The 23,157-nt window shown below is 37.6% G+C and overlaps 1 protein-coding gene across 1 annotated transcript in view; it reads left to right on the forward strand.

Moving 5' to 3' along the window:
* The first annotated feature begins 16,734 nt into the window (after nucleotides 1–16,734).
* Nucleotides 16,735–23,157, forward strand: part of LOC105042242 (protein CHROMATIN REMODELING 35) — a 28,551-nt gene continuing 22,128 nt past the window's right edge. The window contains 1 exon segment of the mRNA XM_073253734.1: nucleotides 16,735–16,894. The gene's annotated coding sequence lies outside the window, so the exon portion shown is untranslated.

The following is a 23,157-nucleotide window of genomic DNA, read 5'->3' on the forward strand; positions in this document are numbered from 1 at the left end:
CGCCTCGATGTTGGCGATGAGCTGGTGTCCAATCTGCAAGAACGACCAAGAAGTCAATATGAAAGCTAAGGGGTGAGCTAAGTAAAGAAGCGAAAGGAAGAAAGAAGCAAATCGGCCTACCTCAAGAAGGACCCCAGAGAGTCCCAGACCTGCTGTTCAGGATCGACGTGGACGATCCTGTGGACGACCTCAGACAGGACACACCCATCGACCAATCTTTTTATTAAATCCCTATTGTTGAAGGGATTCTCCCTCGGATCCTCTTCGGAGCCGTCGGCCCTCTCGATGGCAGCCCTGCTGCTGTGGGTCTTGCGGGCCAATGTCTTTTTCTTCTCCTCCTTTCGGCCCCTGGTGCCTCCTTGGGACGAGCCTCTGGAGTGGGAACCTCGATCGGGGGGCTTCTTGAAGAGGCTCGAGGGACTGCGAGCTCGACGTTGGAGGGGGTGTCGACGGCAATGGCCACCTGGGCAGGCACGATCGAGCTCGTCTCCCCTACCCTTGCCTTCTTCACCGACTCAGAAGTCGCGGTGCCTTTCCTCTTGTGGGTCTTGAGACCTTTGGCTAGCATTCAAGCTGCATCTGCGTCCATATCTGCAATGAAAGAAGATCGGCACAGCTTAAAAAAAGTACAAGAAGAAAGGAGAAGTAGCGAATAACCAAAAAAAAATACCGATAGGATTGAGAGGGCTTAGGCCGACGTTAAATAAAAGTTACTCCTTCAGAAGGTCGGAGAGGAGAGGAGCTGGATAAGCCTCGAGTTTATTGGAGGCTTCAAGGTCGTCCCTTCCCAGGCTAGAAGTCCGACGGACGGAGTCCCTCAGGGAGCCCCAGGGGGGCAACCCCAGCTCCAAGGTCAGGCATCGAATGTAAAAGTACCTCTCCTTCCAGTTGTGGATAGAAGAGGGGGCACCTTTCAGCAACTCCTTTTTACCGAACTGGGGGGAGAAGTACCACCAGTCCTTGGCTGAAGGGTGACGCTTGAAGGTATAGAAATTCCTAAACAAGGAAAGGGTTGGCCGGACTTCGGCTAAATGACAAAGAGAAAGAAATCCTATCAGAAACCTAAAGGAGTTCGGCGCTACCGAAACTAAAAAAATATTTTAAAAATGAAAAAGGGCAACGATAAAAGGTGGAAGCGAAATTCGAAGTCCAGCACGGAAAGCTTCCTGATATAAGTAGAAGCGGCCAGGAGGAGGGGCGCTAGCCCGGTCAGTTGGCCTGGGAAGCTCAAACTCGTACTCCGAAGGAATCTCGTACTGAATCCTAATCAGCGAGAGTTCATCCGAAGTCAGAGTGCTAGGAATGGTGTCTGGTACAAAGACTGGACGAGGTTCATCTACAGAACTAGAATTTTGTGGGACTGAAACGGACGAACTCCTAGAACTGCTAGAGAAGGAAGTGTTGGAGGACATTATGAATCAAGCGAAAACCCTAAAAAATCTCGAAAAAATTGAAAAAAATAAGAAACAAGGCGCTCGCGGAGAAATTGAACGGGCGTAATGCGAAGGAGAAAAAATGGAAGAAGAACAAGAAAGAGAGGCATTCCAGAACTAACCTAGGCTGGTCTGAGAGATGCAGGAAGGCAGCAAGGGTGATGGGGGTCGACCCGAGGAGCACCTAAAATCGAGAGGGACATGTTGGAGGAAGACGAAGCTCTCGGGGAAGAAGAAGGGCACCAACAAAATTCTCAGGCAAAGTGAAACCCCTAAAGGAGGGGGTGGATTTAAATAGGCAACGGGGTCCAGCGCAATAATGATTGCAGATCTTCCTTGGCCGATCTACAACCGCCGCATGTCCCACTCATCATGGCAGATGGCTGACGACTGACAGAGTCATTATTACGCTGTACCTAGAGCAACGCTCCAGCAAAAATTCTAAAAAAATATTTTTGGGTCGCCTCGATTTGAAAAGACTTCAGCACCAGTACGCCAAACGCCAAAATATCTAAAAACAATCAAGTACAGAAATTGAGGGAGGCAACTTCGATTGTGAAAATTTTTCTGTATTTTTTTCATTCGATATCCGAACTCGAAAGTAGGAGGATTGGTGTTCGATATAAAATAACCCCAGTCGAAGTTCGTAAGAGGCCGACCCTCCCAGGGCTCTTACGACTTCTGACCTTGTGCGGCATCTTTCTGAACTCCCCCGACCGTCCGAGCTTTCACAATACCATTCGAACTCCTCCAGCAGTCGATCTTCCACAGTGTCCTCCAGATTCTTCCAACGGACGAACTCCTATCGTGCCATCCGGACTTCTCCAATAATGAGCTCCTTCATTCATCTATCGGACCGCTCCAAATGCTCTCTGGGTTTCACTATCAATCGATTTTCTACAGTGATCGACTACTCTCCGAATCTCTTTCAGACTTCTTCCGGCCACGATCGACTTTACTTCGAACTTCTTTCGGACTTCGTCAATGTTCGAGTTTCTCCAGCAGCAGGACTTCTACAGTAACCAGACTCCATCTAAGTTTCTACGATGGTCGACCACCTTTCGAATTTCATCCGAGCTCCTATAAGAGCCGGACTCCGTCCGAACTTCTCCAGCGGATGGATCCCAAACGAACTTCTACAACGGATGGGCTCCACCAGCTAGATCTCTACTCCGAACTTCTATTGCAAGCAGACTTCATCTGAGCTTCTACAATAAGAAGTCTCCATCCGAGCTTCCATGGCAACTAATCTTCGTCCGAGCTTCTATAGTAAGCAGCCTCCTTCCGGACTCCTACAAGAATCGGACTCCGTCCGAACTTCTACAATAGAATTGAATTTCAGACTCCTCCGACGGTCGACCTTCCACAGTGTTCTCAAGACTCCTCCAGTGGACTAACTTTCATAACGCCTTTCGAACTCTACTATCGATCGACCTTCTGCTGGATTCTTCATGGAATCGGACCTCTCCAACGGACAGTCTTCAGACGAGCTTCTACATCAGACAAATTCTAAATGGACTTCTCTAGCAATCGGACTCCTGTCGGACTTCTCTAATAGAAAGTTTTCGTCCGAGCTTCTACAGCAGATGACTTCTGCCTGCAGCATCAACGCCTAAGGCACCCAACCATAGTTAACCCGTCAGCAATCTTAAAAACATCCGAGCTTCTTTTAAATTACTGAGACAGAGATATTTCACTCCACCAGACGTCCCAACCGAGCTTCAGCCGTCCGGCCCGAACTCTCCGGCAAGTCATGACAACAGACACTACTCCACTCTCTGTAACAGACTCCACATGGCCCCACCACTCTTTGGCAAGTCGTGACAACGGATAAGTCGCGACAACGGACACTACTCCACTCTCTGTAACAGACTCCATGTGGCCCCACCACTTTCCGGCAAGTCACGACAATGGACACTACCCTACTCTCCGTAACAAACTCCACGTGGCCCTGAACGGTCCACTACCAGGCAGTTATGGACGTCACTGTCAAGCGGTTACACTCTCCCATCTATAAAAGAGACCACCCAGATACGTTCTCCTCTAAGCTCTAAACTCTATCTCAAAACTCTGCTAAAATTCCATTCGAGTACTCCATTTCTGTTGAGGTAGAGTACTAACTTGAGCGTCAGAGGGTCTTGTCGGAGCACCCCCAACTCCGGTTTAGACTTTCCTTGCAGGTCCCGATGGTGGCCGCGATCCCCTCGACTCCAGCTTCTCCGACATCGGCGGAATTCTGCACCAATAGTTATATATACTTTTTTCAATTAATATTAATTCAGCTTCTTATTACTAAAAAAGTTGGTTCATTTTCTCTTGATCTATCCTTGCCTGTTTTACAGCTCCAACAGTTAATGACAAAGGTAGATCGTAGTCATTTAAGAAAGCACTGAGATTGGAGGGTGGGACTTCTTTGTTGTAGATTCTAGATCATTTAAGACAACTCTATGTACCAGACCTAACCTTGACCTGAATCGAATTCGTATTTCATGGATTGGGATTGTGTTATATATGGATCCGACCTGACCCAAATGAATTATTGGATCAAAAAATTTGATCATTGGACTCGACCTAACCCAATCTTCTAATGGATTGGATTGAATCCAACATCAAGATCCGATCAAAAAATTGGATCAGACTAGGGTTACTCATGATCCAGTTCGATCCGATCCATTTACACTCCTAGTAGTAGACAGTGAACAAGAAGTATCGAAATATATCTATAATCACACTTGGATACTTGCTCTTTTGAGAAAATAGGTACAAGGGGAGCTGCTTAGGCCAGAGTTGATAAGATTTGCCACTAATTACATAGCATTGAAGAGTCTTCTTAATAAATAAATCTGGTTTGAGGAATATGATGACTTTTGATGAATGGAGGGCTTTTAAATATGCAAAGACCAATTCTTACAAAAAATGCAAGGACTAATGATGGATGATATGTTGAGGTATTATATTAAGTTATGATTTTTGGAATAAGTACTCTGAGGTAGTTAAGGTAATAGAATCCTTGTATGCGGTGCTGCGAATAGTAAATACTGAGAAGTTCCCTCAGATAGACTATGTATATTCCAAGATGTCTATCTGTAAAGAAAAGATTCTAGTCATAATAGGATAGAAGAAAGCAGCATCATATTTGCATATCTTTAGTATAGATTGGATATTCAAATGGGAAAGGAATTGCACTTGACAGGTAAAATTTGCTTGAATCTTAGCTCTCACTTATCCTTTATTGAATAAGTTGTGAATGTTTTTATTTTTAATCAATATTATTCTTATTTTTTATATAGTTTACTATTTAAATTCTAAATACCAAGATAACCATAATATTACTTTGGGTGAGGAGCTTCCAATAGCTCTAAAGAATGTGGTGTATAGGTTAGAAATTGATCCAGACTTGGCTGTAGAAGCTATAAGTAAGATAATAAAAGAGTAGATGCCTATCATAGTAAGATTGTTGGTATATTTTTTAATTATATTAATTTATTAAAATTAAATAACCTTCAATGAGAAGTTTATATTGAATAGGTAGGAAAAAAATTTTTAAGAGAGAAAATGGAGCTTTGGAGAATAGCAAGCACACAGATCCATTTTTAAAATATCACTAAATATAAATATAAGATTATTTTTTATTATTTTTAGTTCTTTACATCTATGTATAGCTGAGGACTTAAATATTTATATACATATGTATTATTTGAATGCAGAAAAATGATGAGTCCAGTGGGGCATATTTGCATCAAATCTAAAAAAGATTGCTATTCGAATCTTATCACACACCATCTCATCAAGTGGATGTAAGTACAATTGGAGAATATTTGCTGCAATCCATATAAAAATTGAAAATCATCTAACATCATAAAGATTAAGAAATCTAATTTTTGTTCACTATAATATGAGGTTAAAGCTCAAGTATGACAATGAGAGAAAGGAGCCCAGAAAGATGACCCATTCGAGGAGGATATTATCCATGATAAGGAGGATCCTATGCTGAGCTAGGTTGTAAATTAGGAAGCATGCGATTCATTGGTATTGATAAGCCAGGAGATCTCCCCTAACCATGTAGAACAACAGCACATGATGTAGGGTTACAAGATGTGTACTGATAGGCGGCCTTTCATTTATCCCCCATTCAAAGTGGAATGTGAGATACTGATGGAGATGATGGTGGACCAATTAGTAGACAATCTAAGGATTTTGATCAATGATTTGATCATGGAATATTTAGTTTGAGATATCAAGCAAGGATCTCCAGAGATAGCCAGGCAATTGGGATTAGTTAGAGCTCGAGAGAGAACCAAAGAGTTGAGCTGAGGAGAGAGATGTGGGAAGTCCAAATCAAAAGGAAAGATAATAATTAATTCACTAGAGGCAATTGATGATGTACAGGTTTAAGATAGACCCAAGCCCTCAGATCTCAGATTGCCTAGATCATCTCATGATATTAATGATGATAATGATGGCAAGAGTAGTGATGGATCTGATGACTATGATGGTTAGGGTGGAGGGGGTGATAAAGCATGTGGGTTCAGTCTTTTTATTGAAGAAGAATATTTTGCTCATGCTATGTAGGATCAGGATCATGGAGCCAGATCTAGATCTAAATATAAGGATGAAGAGTTGCCGACCTATAGAAGGAGGGGAAGAAAAATTATTGTCGGATGTGACACATAGGCTGTAAATATTTTGGATCATTTTCATAAAAATTGAGAATAATTGAGGAATATCGACATCGGATATATCCGAAGTTTATGACATGGATGGAGCAAGATGCTTTGAGAAGTAGGTTAAAGTCTGAGTAAGTTAGATCATTATCATCATCAATCAGAATAGGATCTATTGGAGCATCAGATAACCAAAGTGTATATCATAGCCTTTCTCTTTCTACAAATGATTCAAATGTATACTCCTAATAGTCATATTGTGAGGGGTATTTTCATATGTATTATCTACCTTTATATGGAGGCCACAATATGGTATTATCTCTTATTATCCTGACCAAGGATAGCTAGTCTTTTACCTAATGTACTATCAAGAAGATTATCCTGACAACATCAAATACCAGATGAGCAATAAGGATGGGTTTAATATCAAAATTAGCATCATATTCAAGGTTTCAATTATGAGTAAGACTCAGATGTTTATGAGCATCATAGGCATTCCATCTGGAATTAGTAGTAAATTTGATATGTTTATCCATAACTGATGAATTCATTTTGTGTAATATTGAAATTGATTTATTATATGTTATTAGCATAATTATATTTTTATATACAAGTAACTAAACTCAAGTAGTATGGGCGGTAGCTTTTTTATCAAACTTTGATATTTTTATTTTATTAAGTACCTGTGCATGGGTCATTATGAGAGATCGTTGCTTGGTAATCAAAAAAGAGTCTTTAATAATCTAAAAGATCATAATACATCATAACATGAGTATCTAATAGAACTGATCTATTATTAATATATTACTTTTGAAGTTCAAATGTATTCAAACAATAAATAGAGTAGTAAAACTTCAATATAAATTCAAAAAAGATAATATGTATATATATAAAGGACATCCTAAACATGTACTAGGATGTCTAATTGGGATGGCCATCGAGATGGGACGAGACACAGGGTGTCCCATTCTGGATCAGCATCAGGATACCCCATCTCATGAAATTTAAAACCCCAATATGGGAAATAGGTTGGTTCATAAGAGATATTTATCCTAGTAAATACTTACATCATCCAGTTTAAAGTCCAATGGTGTTTAAGGAAATTAATTCAACCTCCATGTTCTTATGCTTCTTTAGGTGGGTAAATTATCTTCTTATAGATAGCATTATCCATAAAATAGAGAAAAAATTCTTACCCTCCAAGGTGAATAAGTCATTTTTCTATTAGCCAGAAAAATAATTTTTCTTTTGTTCTTAAATTACCCTTAATCCTATAATAATAGTATGATAATGTAATATAATAATATCATGATAATATAATAAAATATATTATTATATTATGAATAATGTATAATATATTAAATATATAATAATATAATATATTATTTATATTATATTATTTTAATAATATCATTATTATATAATATATTATATTATATACATAATATAATATAATATTATATTATTATATAATAATATTTATATAATAAAGGATCATAGGAAACATAGAGAGATTTTAGCAACTTATTTGGAACAAAAAATAATGTAAAAGAACATGAGGAATAGATTCTAGAACCGTTTTCCAATGCATAAATAATATTTATATAATAAAGGGATCATAGGAAACATAGATAGATTTTAGCAACTTATTTGGAACAAAAAATAATGTAAAAGAACATGAGGAATAGATTCTAGAACCATTTTCCAATGCATAAAAGAACATGGATGAATTAATTTTTTTATCTAAATATTGTCTAGAAAATACTTACCTAGGAAAATATAGATTCCCAATAATTTTTTTTGCCTCCCAAAGAATGGGCACTAATTTTGGATTAGTATCATAATGAGTGGAAACTAGCTTGCAATCAAAAACTAATTAAATTTCTTAAGCAGTTTTTTTGTATGGCAAGTTCAGGGCATATGAAAACCTTTTTGCATTTTGATTAGTTTAGTCCCTTATGTAAGATCGGCTCGAACCAAATATTTCATGTCAAAATGACTTGATAAAAATGATTTAGTTTCATTGACTAAGGCTATGTTAGTACAAAAAAAAATATTATCCATGTAAAATACATAAAAGCACCTAATTACCATCTTTAATATTAATATGTAAATATCTATTTGCTTCATTTATAGAAAAGCCACCAAATAAGCCAATATGATCAAACTTAGCTGGCTATTGTTTTGGAGCACCTTTCAAACAATACAAAGATTTTACTAATTTTTAAGCTGCTTCCTTCTTGGCCTACTACATATCCCACTGGGATAGATCCATGTATATTTTTTGCTTAAAATCTCAATTCAAAACTGCAGTATTTATGTCCGACCTTGAGTTTGTAAATAGATGTCAACACCACTAGCAATTAATATTGGCCATAAGTGAGGATAAATCCAAGCAATCTATTGATAGTATTTGAGTATAACCTATAGCTATTAGTCTAGCTTTATATTTTTCAATCGAACCATATAGTTTACATGTCTTCTCAAACAACCATTTGCACCCTATTGTTTTACACCATAATAAATCAGTTAGTATCTATGTAATTTTAGATGTTATGCACTGCTGTTCACTTTCTTTCGCTCTATTTAGGATTATATTTGGAGAGATCAAAAGTACTTTCTAGAGCCCAAAAAGTACTCATGTGCAAGGATTTAGTAAACAACTTGAAACAGCTTTATGGTCCTTCCAAAAACTAAAAAAAAAGGTCTTTATTTGGCAAAAACTCCAATTTAAAGTTTTCTTAAAAATACCTTTTTAAAGTTTGTCTGGAAGCTATTTGTGTGATCAAAATACCCCTAAGTTTTGTTGTTACGACTTCATTTAAAAAATAATTAAATTATATATTTATAATATTTAGATCAAAATAAAATATATAAAGTATAGAAGAACGATACTTTACACTATGTTATACCAAAAATGAAAATAATATTGTAATATAATACTATTACAAGATTATACTAAAATAATTATATATGAGAACAATATTATTACATGTTAATATATATATTATAATAATTGCATCATATCATATAATAGAGCCAGTAACATAGCATTGCCATAATATTAGTATAATATAACATAATATACTAAATACAATACAATACAATACAATATAATATTGTATATTATAGCATAAAAATAGAAAAATTAATATAATATATTCTTATTTTATTTATTTTACTATATAATATTATATTGTAATATATTATATTATATATTTTAGTAGGTTGTATTATATTATCCTGTATTATAGTATATTATATTATATTGTATTGGATTGATTATAGCACTTCAAAGTATATTTATTTTTTTATTTTTCACTATCGGATTAATTTGTTCCCAATCTGGGTGAAACAATTTGGGCTTGATCTGCTAGAGGGGTTGCAATCCAAAGGTTCTAATGATGTGCTGTCTACCATCATCAGTTAAGTCTGATGGTGACCTTTATTCCATTGGTTGCTTTTTGAAGGTTATTGACTAATTTTGGACTATTTTCTCAAATCCAGGTTTTCCGGAGGTTGTTAGGATACCAATTGCTAGTAGCTACCTCCTGTACTTTTGATGTACTCTTGATTTGCATCATAGCAAATCAATCTCATTAAGTTTAAAGGCACAAACCTATCACAGACATCATATCAATAGATCTAATAATCAAGCTTAATCTGTTAAATATTAGGTTCAAAAGATAAGAAACATTATAATGTATGGATCGAATTTTATAACTAATTATGCTATAGATTTCAAAACAACATCTATCTTGTTTATACTTATAAATCAATAAATAAAATGTAGTGTATTGCCAAAAATAAGCAAACTGGGTTAAGGTTGTGCATCCGTGGAAGCTCATGTCAAACAACATTTTGAGCTAAACACAAGATGAAATTAATTACTCACTCTTCGTGGCCTTGGGAGCAACAAACAAGCAAGAAATAGCAGCCCTCAATGTTAGTGGTAGGCCTAGCAATGGTAGTGACCTATTTTGGGTGATGCGGCAATTGTAACCAAGAAGGAAGATGGATGAAAGGAGAGGAGAAAGGAGACAGGAATTAAAACCGATAAGAGCGAGGGGTCATTGAATCTTGTAATTAGGTTGGTCGGCGGTTTGGATTCTGATGCAAATCTTGATTAGACTGCCAAACTTAGCAATGAAGTTGGATTTGAGTCTGGATTTCATCAACCAATTACAACCTAATCAGAATTTCATGTAATAAATAATTTGTATAGCAATATCTATTTATTTTGGCACAATGTGTATGTATAATGTTATATGGGCCTATCAATTAAGGTTGAAATTGGATCATATACGGATCGGATACCATCGTATCCATATCTATATTTATTTTATTTGATGAATACAAATACAGATACGGATATTATTCAGATACAAAAATTCATATTCATATTTATTTTAAATGGATACAGATATAATTCGGATACTGGAAGTATATATATAATTATGGATTTATTTAGATAATTAAATTTTATGATTACAGAATCATATTATTAAATAGATGATAAATCAAGTTAATAACATATTTATATAGTTGTATATTTTTAAAAAAATTAATAAGTATTATATAAAATTATATGGGATTTCATGTTGATTCGGATATTCAGATATGGATCGGATAATTGTCTATCTATATCTATATCTATTTTTTATTAACAGATATGGATACGGATATGGATATTAGCTGGATTCTCAAATTTCTATCCATATTCGGATTGATTTTGATACAAAAACAGATCCGGATGGATAATATCCATATCACTTTCACTCTACTATCAATTAATTTAGATAGCTCAAGTTTGGTCGGAGTTATATATATATATATATATTTGTGGAATGTTAAGAGGGCCAAGGGGATAAACACTCTAAAATAAAGAAAATTGAAGTTGTTTTTTAAAATACTCTTATTCACGTTGTTGGAATCAATTTAGCTAAATGCAAACTTAAATCAAGCTGTAATTCAAACTAGAACATGTAACATAGTTTTGCTCACGCTCGATCAAGATCGATTAATGCCAATTTCATGTAGCGCTATGAAGTCCATCGCAGTAGACTCTACATGCTCGGCTCAATTTGGAAAGAGGCTTGAAACTGTTGTCAAGCCAATTTCAATTCAAACTCGATCACACCGGAGGCGGTCAGATCACTTAATCGGTGCAAAGGAGTGCTACCTTCCGATTGGTCTCCGCGGATCTCCTCCTCCTCGGCTTCCTTGAACCCGGCCGGCTTGGACGGCGATGCCGAAACGGAGGAGCGAGCCCCGCCCTTCCTCGGCCACTTTTATTGCGCCGGCGACCTCGACACCGACGCCGGCGAGTGGGTCCCGCCCTTCTCCTTCCCCTCCTTCCTCAGGTACCCGCTCCCCCTCTACCCCAAAACCTTAAACCCCAACCCTGGTAACGGAAAAGGAAAATCCCTCATCCGGGTAACCCCACCCTCCTCTTTCTCAAGGTTGAATTTACATAATCTGAGCCAGTTATCTCAGTCATATATTAATGTTATGGTTTAGTTACGTTCTGTTCTATATAAATTATGTTCTTATAATAGATAATGGTAGCAATATTTGTCTATGTAGAAAATAATAATTGAATGAATGCCTGATATATATGAATTTTTATGCTCATATTTTGAGCTTAATGAGCTGAGCTCGAGTGATCTAAGGGTGCATTTGTTTCACGATTGGAATTGGAATAAGAATTGGATTGGATTGGAATGGGAATCAGAATGGCCAATCCCTCATGCATTTGGTTTAGAACCGGAATCAGAATTGGAATGGAATTTGAATGCTAGGGGAGAGTAAGGATTGGATTTTAAGGGATTAGGCCATTCTTATTGCCCTTAGAATCGAAATGGAAATATGTTAGGATTTGATGCCTCGAGATTCGGTCCATATTGAGTCCACACGAGATCCGGACGAAAAATGGAGTCTAACGAGATCAAGATCATCCCAAATGGAGTCCAGACGGAGAAAATACGCGCGAGAGAAGTCGGCACGAAATCCGAAGCGGCAGAGGACCGCCGGTGGCGGGCCGCGGAGCGGCGGCGGTGCGGATGCGCGCGGCCTAAGCGCGGCAGTGCACGGGTCGGGGCACAAGGCGCGGCCCAGGCCCAGGCCTAGTGTGCTGCAATGGGAGCCCGTTGCTCGATCCACCGTGGACGGGCGGTGCACAGCCGACCGCATAGACCGCATGGGATTTTCCACGCATTTCTCGCAGTCTACGGCACTGTTCCATAGACCGATCGCGATCCGACGGCCCTGCTTGCTTCCGATCGAGATCCAACGTCAGGAGGCTTGTTTGGGTGCTCTTAGGAGTGTTTCTGTTCTAACTAGGTTTTTAAGCCTTTAAAAAGCCTGATACATGAACAGGTGGTGTATGGCTCGATTTTTGGTGTGCGGCGCTATTTTATCAGGTGTTGATATGAGAAAAGCCCGAACTCGTGGAGAGAGAGACGCGGTCGTTGAGAGGAGCAGGGAGGCTCCTGGACAGCAAACAACAGTCGCTTCAGGGGTTCAGAGGGGTCTTCTTAGAGAGACAGATTTTGTGAGGGAGAACTTTCTGTAAGAAAAAAATTAGGTATATGAGAGTTAAAGGTGAGATCTCCTCTTGTAATATTTCTTTTTCTCATAGTGAAGTTTGCATGCCCTATGGAGGCGAGCTTTTTTTTAGTTGATCCACGTATTTGATTATTTTCTGTTTTATTTCTTCTTTCTTCCTGCTGTATCGCACAGTACCGAAAAGATCTTGGGAGGTGGTGTCCTGATCAGACATCCACCTAATAAATGTATCAGAGTGAGGTGGTACAAGGACGCAAATTACAGCGGTGGTGAGCAAAACTGAAGATGGAGAAGACAGGATCAATCAAGATGGAGATCAACAAGTTTGATGGAAAGAGCAATTTCTCTTTGTGGAAGGCAAGGATGAAGGACGTGCTCATCCAGCAAGGGTTGATAGACGCTCTCTTATACGAAGAGAAGCCGACCATATGGAGGTGCAGGATTGGAGATGGCTACAGATGCAGGCGGTGAGTACCATCCGCATGTATTTAGCGGATGAGGTGGTGATCCACGTGCTTAGTGAGACTTTCCCGATGATGCTGTGGTCGAAGCTCGAGGAGTTGTACATGGCGAAATCTCTCACCAATACTCTTTTTCTCTGAAGGCAGTTCTACTAGTTGTGGATGACTGAGAGACAGAGCATGCAGGAGCATCTCAGCCATTTTTAGAAAATACTCACCGACCTCCTCAGCGTTGGTGAGAATATTGAGGAGAAGATCAGGCCGCTGGTTTTGCTAGCGTCGCTTCCTCCTTCGTATGAGTCTTTGGTGACTGCTCTTTTAGTGGAGAAGAGCACCATCAAGATAGACGAGGTCACTACGGCAATACTCTAGAACGAGGTTCTCAGGAGAGAGAACTTGGCTTCGAGCTCAGGTGGCGGTAGCTCAGTTTTGGTGGTTTCTGAAGGAGTAGGAGACGGTAGACAGAGCGACAGGAGATCACGACGAGGCGGTCCAAGTCTAGGAGGGACTTGAGCAAAACCAGATGTTACCGATGTGAAGAGTTGAGGCATCTAGCTAGAGATTGTTCTCAACTCAGGGATCGGACGATGGCTACTGTAGCAACGGTCAGTAGTGATTAAAGGAAGATATTTTGGAGATATCTGACAAGATATCTACTTCTTTCTAGCAGTGAATTTTAATTCTGCATGTACCTATCATGTATGTTGTAGAGAGGAGCAATTTGACTTCTTGGAGAACAGTGAGAGCACTGTTTATCTGGTGGATGGATCATGCTGTGCGATCAGAGGCATCGGGACGGTCAGTTGGAGGACGCATGATGGTGCAGTGAGGAGATTGGAGGAGGTCCGATACATAGCCGATTTCAGGCAGAATCTTATCTCACTGAGCAGACTATATTCGAAAGACTACAGGACGGTAGTTGGTGGAGGAATCCTGAAGGTGCTTCACGGTGATAGGATTGTTCTGGAGGGAAAGAAAGGGAAGAGAAGAAATTATTACCTGACGGAAAGTCCAGTGCGAGGTGGAGCTTCAAGAGCCAGGAGGAGCCTAGAGTGAGGTGGAGCTCCAGGTGGAGAAGGATCGAGCACGAGACAGAAAATTCGGGAGGATGAAAGGTGATATCGCAAGGTGAGATTCCTATTGCCGCATGATAATGCCCCGAGTAGGTCTCAAGTCAGGAGGAGCATAGCATACGGAGATGGGATCGAGCGGCCTGGCTCGACTCCCATGTTTGTCCATCCATGATCAGCAGGCGATTGCCTCAGGATATAGGGACGAGGAGATCCAGAAGCTCTCAGAGTCAGGAGGAGGCGAATATCGAGTCGAGGTGAAGATTGTTAGGATTTGTCATCTCGAGATTCGATCCATATTGAGCCCACAGCGAGATCCGCGACGAAAAACAGAGTCTAATGAGACCAAGATCACCCCAAACGGAGTCCGAACGGAGAAGATACACGCGAGAAAAATCGGCACAAAATTCGGAGTGGCGGAGGACCACCGATGGCTGGCGGTGGGCCGGTGGAGCGGCAGTGGTGCGACCGCGGCCCAGGCCCTGGCGCGCGAGCGCGCGAGCCGGCCGAGGCCCAGTGTGCTGTGCTGGGAGCCCGTTGGCCAGTCCACCATGGATCGGGCGGTGCACAGCCGATCGGGTGGACCGCGTGGGCATTTGCCACGCATTTCTCGAGGTCCACGGCACTGTTCTATGGACCGATCGCGATCTGACGGCTCTGGTTGCTTTTGATCGAGATCCAACGGTCAGAAGGCTTGTTTGGGTGCTCTTAGGAGTCTGTTTCCCGTTCTAATTGGATTTTTAAGCCTTTAAAAGGCCTGATACGTAAACAGGTGGTGTGTGGCTTGATTTTTGGTGTGCGGCATTGTTTTATCAGGCATTGATCCGAGAAGAGCCCAAACCCATAGAGAGAGAGACGCGCATCGTTGAGAGGAGAAGGATCAAAGAGGCTCCTGGACAGCGGACAACAGTCGCTTCAAGGGTTCATGGGGGTCTTCCTAGAGAGAGAGCTTTTGTGAAGGAGAACTTCTTTTGAGGAAAAAATTAGGTGTACGAGGGTTGAGGGTGAGATCTCCTTTTATAATATTTTTTTTTCTCATAGTGAAGTTTGCATGCCCCGTGGAGGCGAGTCCTTTTTTGGCTGATCCACATATTTGATTGTTTTCTGTTTTATTTCTTCTTTCTTCCTGCTGCATCGCGCAGTACCGAAAAGATCCTGGGAGGTGGTTTCCTGGCCAGACATCCACCCAACAGAATGAAACTCTTCCAACCAAACATCTGGAATGGAAGTCATTCATTTTTATTCTCATTCTAGAGTCCAACTTCCCCCCAACCAAACATGCCCTAAGTGTAGAGCTTGGCTTGTTTGGTAATTTAATAAGCTGAATTCCAGCAAAATTTTGAGCCAAGCATAAATTGGCCTATGAACAGCTGGCTCATTCAAAGCCCTAGTTGTGGATTCATCTTGAGGAGGACTGTTTGAGCAAAAATGCGTTAGATGACATGCACTCTTCATATACTTTGGTCTTGATAAGAGGCCTTTGTATAAGCATTCAGCTAGCATATAGGATTATTGTCAAGTAGAGGAGATCATCTCTTGGTCATATTCTATTCAAAGATGGAATATTGACATCTCTTGTTTTCGGCAGATCGAATTGGTAGATGTCCCTTATTTATAGGAAAGGTGGTTTCCTGCCAATCAACTGACCGGTCAAGACAGTTGTATAGGGATATCTGGATGCTAATACTCCTGTTTCTCCATCCCATGTTTTGATTCCACTTATTTTAGTATTTTTCCTGATACCAGAGGCCATGACCCTTGCTCTTCACAATCACGTGCGTAGCATGTGCAAAGGTCTAATGTGATGTACTTGGTAGTCTGGCCGTGGCTGTGAAACTTAAGTTCCTATGGTTGATCTGTGTGAGGCAAATTCTCTTTGTTGTTTGTATTTAAGCTTATTCTTATCTTGAAACTTCCATTTGCTTTAATTAAATTATTGATGCAATTGTTTTACTTGTTTCATTATATGGTGTTTATGAAGCCCATCTTTTACTTCAATGGCAGGTATGCATCTTGCAAACCATAAGCGAAGAAAATTCCAAAATGTGGATCAAAGTTCCTCTTGCAAGCCTGAGAGTGCGAGCTTATATTCACCCAAACTTTTGAAAGGAATGGATGATAGGAAGTATGGGAGTGTGACCAAGGAATATGAAACTCTTCATGCTCAGCGGGTTCAAATGATTAATTTTCTACAAGCTCAGCAGTGTCCACTTGGTGATCCCTGTTCAAGTCCAGGACTCAAGTCTTCTCAGTCTGTCTCAATTGCTTGCTTTAATCCATCAAGTGAGTGTGTTGAAGGTAATTCTGATTCCACAATGCAAAAGAAAATGCGACACATTACAAGTGGTAGCTCATATCTTTGCCCCAAAACCAAAGAACATAAGAATAAGACGTCGGTGATAATTATTGATTCTGATGACGAAGATGGAGTTTGCCGGAAAGGTACCAAGAATTCTTGCATTTCTGAATGTCAGGTCCACGAGTTTCAAGCATGGCTATCATCAGAATTACATTTATGTTTGAGGCAAGCTGGCTTATTAGCATGGGATGGTCATTCTAATCAGCCAGCAGCCAGTGAGCGGAAAAATGTCAAATTTGCCCATGATTTTGCTGCTACAGGCAAAGTGCCACCTTCTGTTCAGTATGAGGCAGTTGTCTTAAGCAAAGTGATGGAGAAGCAGCCAATTCAAGATCTTGAAGTGAGTTTATTCTTTTTTTTTTCCTCTTTTTTTATTTTTTTTAACTTTTTTCAATAATTTGAGTGCTGTTGTTCCCTGTTATTGATTTTCTGTCTGCTTCAAACAATCTCAGACCACTGCTATGGCATTGTTACTTAGAATGGCTAAAGAAGAGAACTAAATCATAGGTTCTGTAAGATCAATTTTTACGGTTCATTGCATTGGTGGGGAGACAGTTTTGTTAACTAAATAATTGCTGTCTGAGCACAACATTGTAGAAAGCTAAGTGAGAGCGTTAAAATATTTTTTGAATATCCTGAAAAAAAGTAATCCAAAAATATTCTTTTTCAATAAATTCCTATTTGAATGAGCTGAACTGAATGCAGGAGACATAATGATTCTATATTTTAGCTTTTTTTTAAAATTTTTTTCTTCTAAATTGATCGCTGGAAATTGATGTTACTCACGTTCTTTTGACAAATTCATGCTAAACACTGAGAGTTGGATGCTGATAATGCTATTTGTTAATACTTAAAAAGCAGATGAATTTTCCATTGATCAAGCGGGTCAGTGTTTCCAGGAATATGGATGCTCATAGTTTGATGCATGAGAAACCTACATATATGTATGATATATAGTATATACATTATATATGTATGCATATATGTATGTACATATTGTCACGCCCCCGACCCGAGATTTGTGAATCGAGGGTCGCGGCAACCGCCGCATACTCATAGAAAACTCTTCCCATAAGCATGCAAGGCATCTTATCATGCTATCCTAAAAACAACAGCGGAATAATTATTCAATAATTTAAATCTAAAACATAACGACCTAAAATTTTTTTTTTTTCTTTAATATCTCAATAAATTCAACAATAATTCAAAGGCTTTGCATCAAATTCAATAAGCCTTCCAACCTAAAATAAAAATACGAAGATTCTGCTTCTGATCACTCCTCTATTCATATCTTGTATCATCTTAATTCCTCAACATCTGTAAAAACAGTAAAATAAGAGGTAATGAGCTAGACAGCCCAGTAAGCAACGATCACTTCTCAACAGATTTCATCAGGCATATAAGTAAATAATCATTTATAGAAAATAAGCATATAGAGTTCATCAATTCGAAATCAATTTCAATTATGCAATATAATTCATGCCAAATTCATTTCTTTTTTTCGAAATTTCAAGTTTCTTTCGGGATTTCAATTTCTTTTGTTCTTCAATTTCTTTTCGTCAACCATGAGCTATGACCACATTATCCCTGTGGCAGGGTCATAATACCGCGTATCTGCTTGCGGTGGGCTGCGAATCATCTGGCAGCCAAGTCCTTTGGAACCGCTGGTCTAACTGGCGGTTTTGTCGCTGGTCTATCTGGCGACATGTCGCTGGTCTTACTGGCGACATAAATCCTCAGGACAGTCAATTGCCAACGTATATGCCCCCGTTGGCGGGGTCCTCAACACAGTCAGGTTGTCAATTCTTATTGTTTCTTATATCATAATTCTTCATAAATCATGTTTCATATTCTAATTTCGATAATAAAACATATAATCATGTAGTATCGAAATCAATCAATATAATGCATCATGAAATCAATATATTCAATCATGCTTCATCATAACATTTCAAATAAGATATTTTCATAACAAAAATACCATTCATCCAATTCATGCATCGTTTCATAAATCATATCAGAAGAATACACTATAATTTGCCGATGAATCTAGAAAAGGTGAAACATTACTTACCTCGAACGCATTCCAATAAATCCATAAAATTCTATAAATTTTCTTCCAAAAATTCTGTTCGTAGATCATATCGCGATATCCCATGATCAAACATCCACAATCCTATACAGAATCAATTTGAATAATTAGAAAGAATACGAATTCTATATTTCAACGGTTTAGATTGGATCCGATCATCTAATTTCATCTAATCAAAATCTAATTAGGACCTAAACGATCCAAAGTTTGACTATCAGATCAAATCGGATTCGAAGTGATAGGACCAAGGTTTCTTCATCGATTTCATAAAATCAAGTGGAGAGAGAAAATCAGAGGAGAGAGAATTCATGAGGTACAATTCGAATTGATCAGGTGACACAATCCAACATTACGATGGGTCCAATATCTCGATTGGTGAAATCAATGTGATCAAATCAAGTCATGGCTAGATCGGAAATCATGGATGATCAAATCTAAAGATTCATGGTCTGATTAGAGTGGGTGCCAGTACGCTGTCTGACAATCATGGATCAAAGTTCTTCATTAGAATCAGATCAGACTTATTAAAAGAAATTTCTTCATTCACTAACCCTTTTTTTTAGAGAGAGAATCAATCAAGAGAGAATATTTTAGAGAGAGAAAATTCTAGAGAGAGAAAATTCTAGAGAGAGAAAACTCATCTTGAATTCTTCAGACAATATGATTCAACAAATTCGATCGATCAGATCAAATCATGCTAAAATTATCATGTGGACAATTCAATAAGATCATGAGAAATAAAATCTAAAAATACTTGATCTGATCAAAGTGGATGTCGGTGTACCGTCCGACGATCACGGATCAAAAATCCATCACGAGGATCATTTAAATTCATCATCATTCTTCTCAAAATTCTAGAAATCTTAGGAGAGATAATCTAGAGAGAGAATTCTAGAGAGAGAAAGTAGAGAGAGAAAATCCAATTCTAGAGAGAGAAAAATACTAATTCAAGCTGAAGAGAGAGAGGGAAGAGAGAGAAACTCTCTTTCTCATATTTTATTATTTATCTCATTATTTATTAATTAATTTTATTTTTCTCTTTCTTCTTTTCTTTCTTTCTCTCTTTTTTTTTTTTCTTTTTCTTCATGGAAGAGAGAGAAGAGAAAATCCTATTTATTATTATTATATTATTATTATTTTATTTTTCTTCTTTTTCTTTTTTTTTTCTTTTTTTTTTCCTTTTCTTTTTCTTCTTTTTCTTTTCTTTTTCTTTTTCTTTTCCTTCTTCTTCTTCTTCTTTTCTTCCCGGGCTTTCATTGGGCCGAAACAGGGGACCTAGAGGTCCCCGTGCCTTGATCGGTCGATCACGGCCATCTTATGGCCGGAGGTGGCCGACGGCAACGGCCGACTCTCCCGGGTTCGGAGAGACCAGGGCCGGCGGTCGGCGTGACCGTCGGCGCCGGAAAATCAGAGGAAAGAGGCGGCGAACAGGGGGGTTTCTTTCTCCAACTAAATCCGGTGACACCCATCGCCGGCCATCGTGCACACAGGCACGGGAAAGATGGGAGAGAAGAGAGGGAGAGGAGGGAGACCTTACCACAACCTCCGGTGACCCCCACCGGCGAGAAATCGCGACGAACACGGGTCGAGGAGTCACGGCTTCAAACGGGAAAATCGGAGAAAAATCTCCGGCAATCGACGGCGACGGAAGGGTCTACCCATAGAGGAGAGGGGAAGGGTTCTTATAGAGCTCGTCCTAGGGTTTTTCAATGGCCCTAGGACTCCGATTCTTGATCGGAGAAGAGGAAGACTCCGATCGGGAGTCTTCCTGCTCTGTTTTTCTTTTTTTCTTTTTTTTTTTTTTTTTTTGCTTTGGGCTTAGGATTCATTGCTTGGGCCAGGCCTCACATTCTTCCCCTCTAAAAGAAATTTCGTCCTCGAAATTTTTCCTTGCTTGAGTCTTCATAGTTTCTTATTTGAATCTCATCCACAAATATTTTAATTCTTGATATAAATTCATTCTTAAATCATTTCATAAGAAAAAGTCAATACATTAATATCAATCTGATACGGAACTATTCATTTTCTTATTCATCAAGATCAACATCTCAAAGATTTTCAATATTTCAAGATTTCAAAATTATGATCTCATTTCTTGTAAAAATTAATATTCAATATCTCATGACTCAAATTAAAATCAAATCTATCTCTTGTGAATAGAAAAAGGTCAATGTCTCTATTCTTGCATAAGAACTTCATTCATCATCATCATTCATTTTATTTCAAAATATTAATCACTCTTAATTTCAACCCATCATAAGATAGGAAATCATACTTCTATGAGTCATATGATGACATCCCAATCAATCAAAATTCAAAAATATTTTCTCTTATTCGTACTTTCAAAGGTTGAAGATTTATCATTTCAATCTCATTCTCGAGCTTTTGATATTTTAATTCTCGATACAACTTCATCATTAAGTTATTTCATAAAGATCAATATCACCATTGTTGATTGAATCAATATCATTATTTTTAGTCATCGAAATTTTCTTACTCAAATCCTCAAACTCTTAAATATTCTAATTCTTGAAGCAAATTTTATCATTAAGTCATTCCATAATAAAATCAATAACTCAAAAATTGATCTAAATCAAAACTATATTTTTCTTATAATCAAAATCAATGTCTCTATTCTAAGTAAGCATATCAATTTTCTTTATCTAAATATTAACAACTCTTAATTAATCAATTCATTATCAAATTATGAATAACTCCAATCCATCTTTTGTAGAACAATCGTCAATATCAATAGATAACAATCTTTTTCATTCAGTCTGAGAAATAATAATGATCAAAAGAGTTCTAACTTCAAATTTCATTATACCCTGGAGATAAATATTTGAGTATAATAATCTAAGATCAAAATCATCATTCGATAAACAATCTCAAGTTCTTCCTAGTAATTAGAGAATTATAAAATTTAATTCTAGGATAAAAAAAATTTATCTCTAAATATTCTAAATCTAAAATCAAAGGTCTACTCATCCTAGAATTAGGATGCTAATTATTTTTGTAGCATAGTAGATGGAAGCACTACTTTTAAAAAGTCACATTAGGATATCTAAAATAATTCAAAATTTTAAAATATTATTATTTCTAATATCAATAAATTTCTTGTATCAAACCATATCATCTATCATAATTCTTTAACTCAAAGGGTCAACATTCCTGACTTACTCAAAGTAGTCCAGATTACCATGCTTCCGCTGCGCACTCTGATCTAACAATCAAAATTTCTTAGGTTCACCAAAAAAAAGTTGGATCAAATTATTTCTTTATCCTCAAATTTCAAATTTCAATTGAAATCAAAGATTAGCTTTCGATTCTCATTCATACCTTCACTGGTGTACAATAATCTTGATTAACCCTTGAGTCCAATATAATATTTAAACCATCATATAGATTTACTATAATCAATATGAATCAAATCTCAATTCTCATATCAATTCAATTCGATAATTTTCAAACCAAAAATCTTTATAAGTCAAATTAATGAAAAAAAAAAAAAATCCTTCGATGCTCCACCAAATTTGGACATAATCAGAATATATAAGAATTTCAAATCATTATTTTTTTTTCTAAAATTTCTATCATCAGGATCTTCAATATCTATCAAATATCCTTTCATAACAATCATATAAGCTTCAAAAATCAAATCTCCATTTAATAGTAGATTCAATTAAGAACCTCGTTAACAAAAGCAAAGGAACTCCATATCAATTCTTAAATCCAAAATTTTTAAATTGTAAATTCACATGGATCTCTTAATCTGAGATAAATATAAATCATATCTTTTATCTTAATCTGAAGATATCAATTTTTCATTAACAACCTCAACAATAATATCAGAAAATCTCTTGATCAACTTAGATACGAAATCTTTAAATTGAAATTTCATACACATTATGTAGTCTCTAAGAGACATAATAAGATCTATTATCTAGATCTAAGGATGATGATTAAAGATTCCGGTACGATGAATATTCTACAATCTCAAAATCAATTTCATCAATAAGACATAGGTTTCTTTGCAATATCCTCAAATATGTATTCATCATAATATGCCACTTTATATATAATCCACATACCAACTTCAATTTCGATAGATATTCCAATCAAACATCATAAAAGATTTTTTTCTTAGCCCATTCTGGAATAATATTTTATTATCAAATCTTTATCTTGCCAATAATAGTCAATCTCTCAACTAGAAGTAATATCATAATATTATTCTCACATCGAATTTGAACTTACGATTCACTTGAATAACCAATGATCAAATTAATAACCATAATGCACAATACAATTTTTATATCAATCCTTTTGTGATTACTTTCGATCAAGATCTAAGTAATCATATCATGATCCATAGATCATCCATCATATTTCAAATTCTATATGTTATAATCTATTGTGATCCTTTCATACATAATCTCAATGTTTAGTCAAAATTTATAAATATTTCTCCCACTACAATCATCAAAGATCTACCTTATAATGTCCCTGGT

Source organism: Elaeis guineensis, chromosome 3 (genome assembly GCF_000442705.2).
Source record: "Elaeis guineensis isolate ETL-2024a chromosome 3, EG11, whole genome shotgun sequence".
NCBI lineage: Eukaryota > Viridiplantae > Streptophyta > Magnoliopsida > Arecales > Arecaceae > Elaeis > Elaeis guineensis.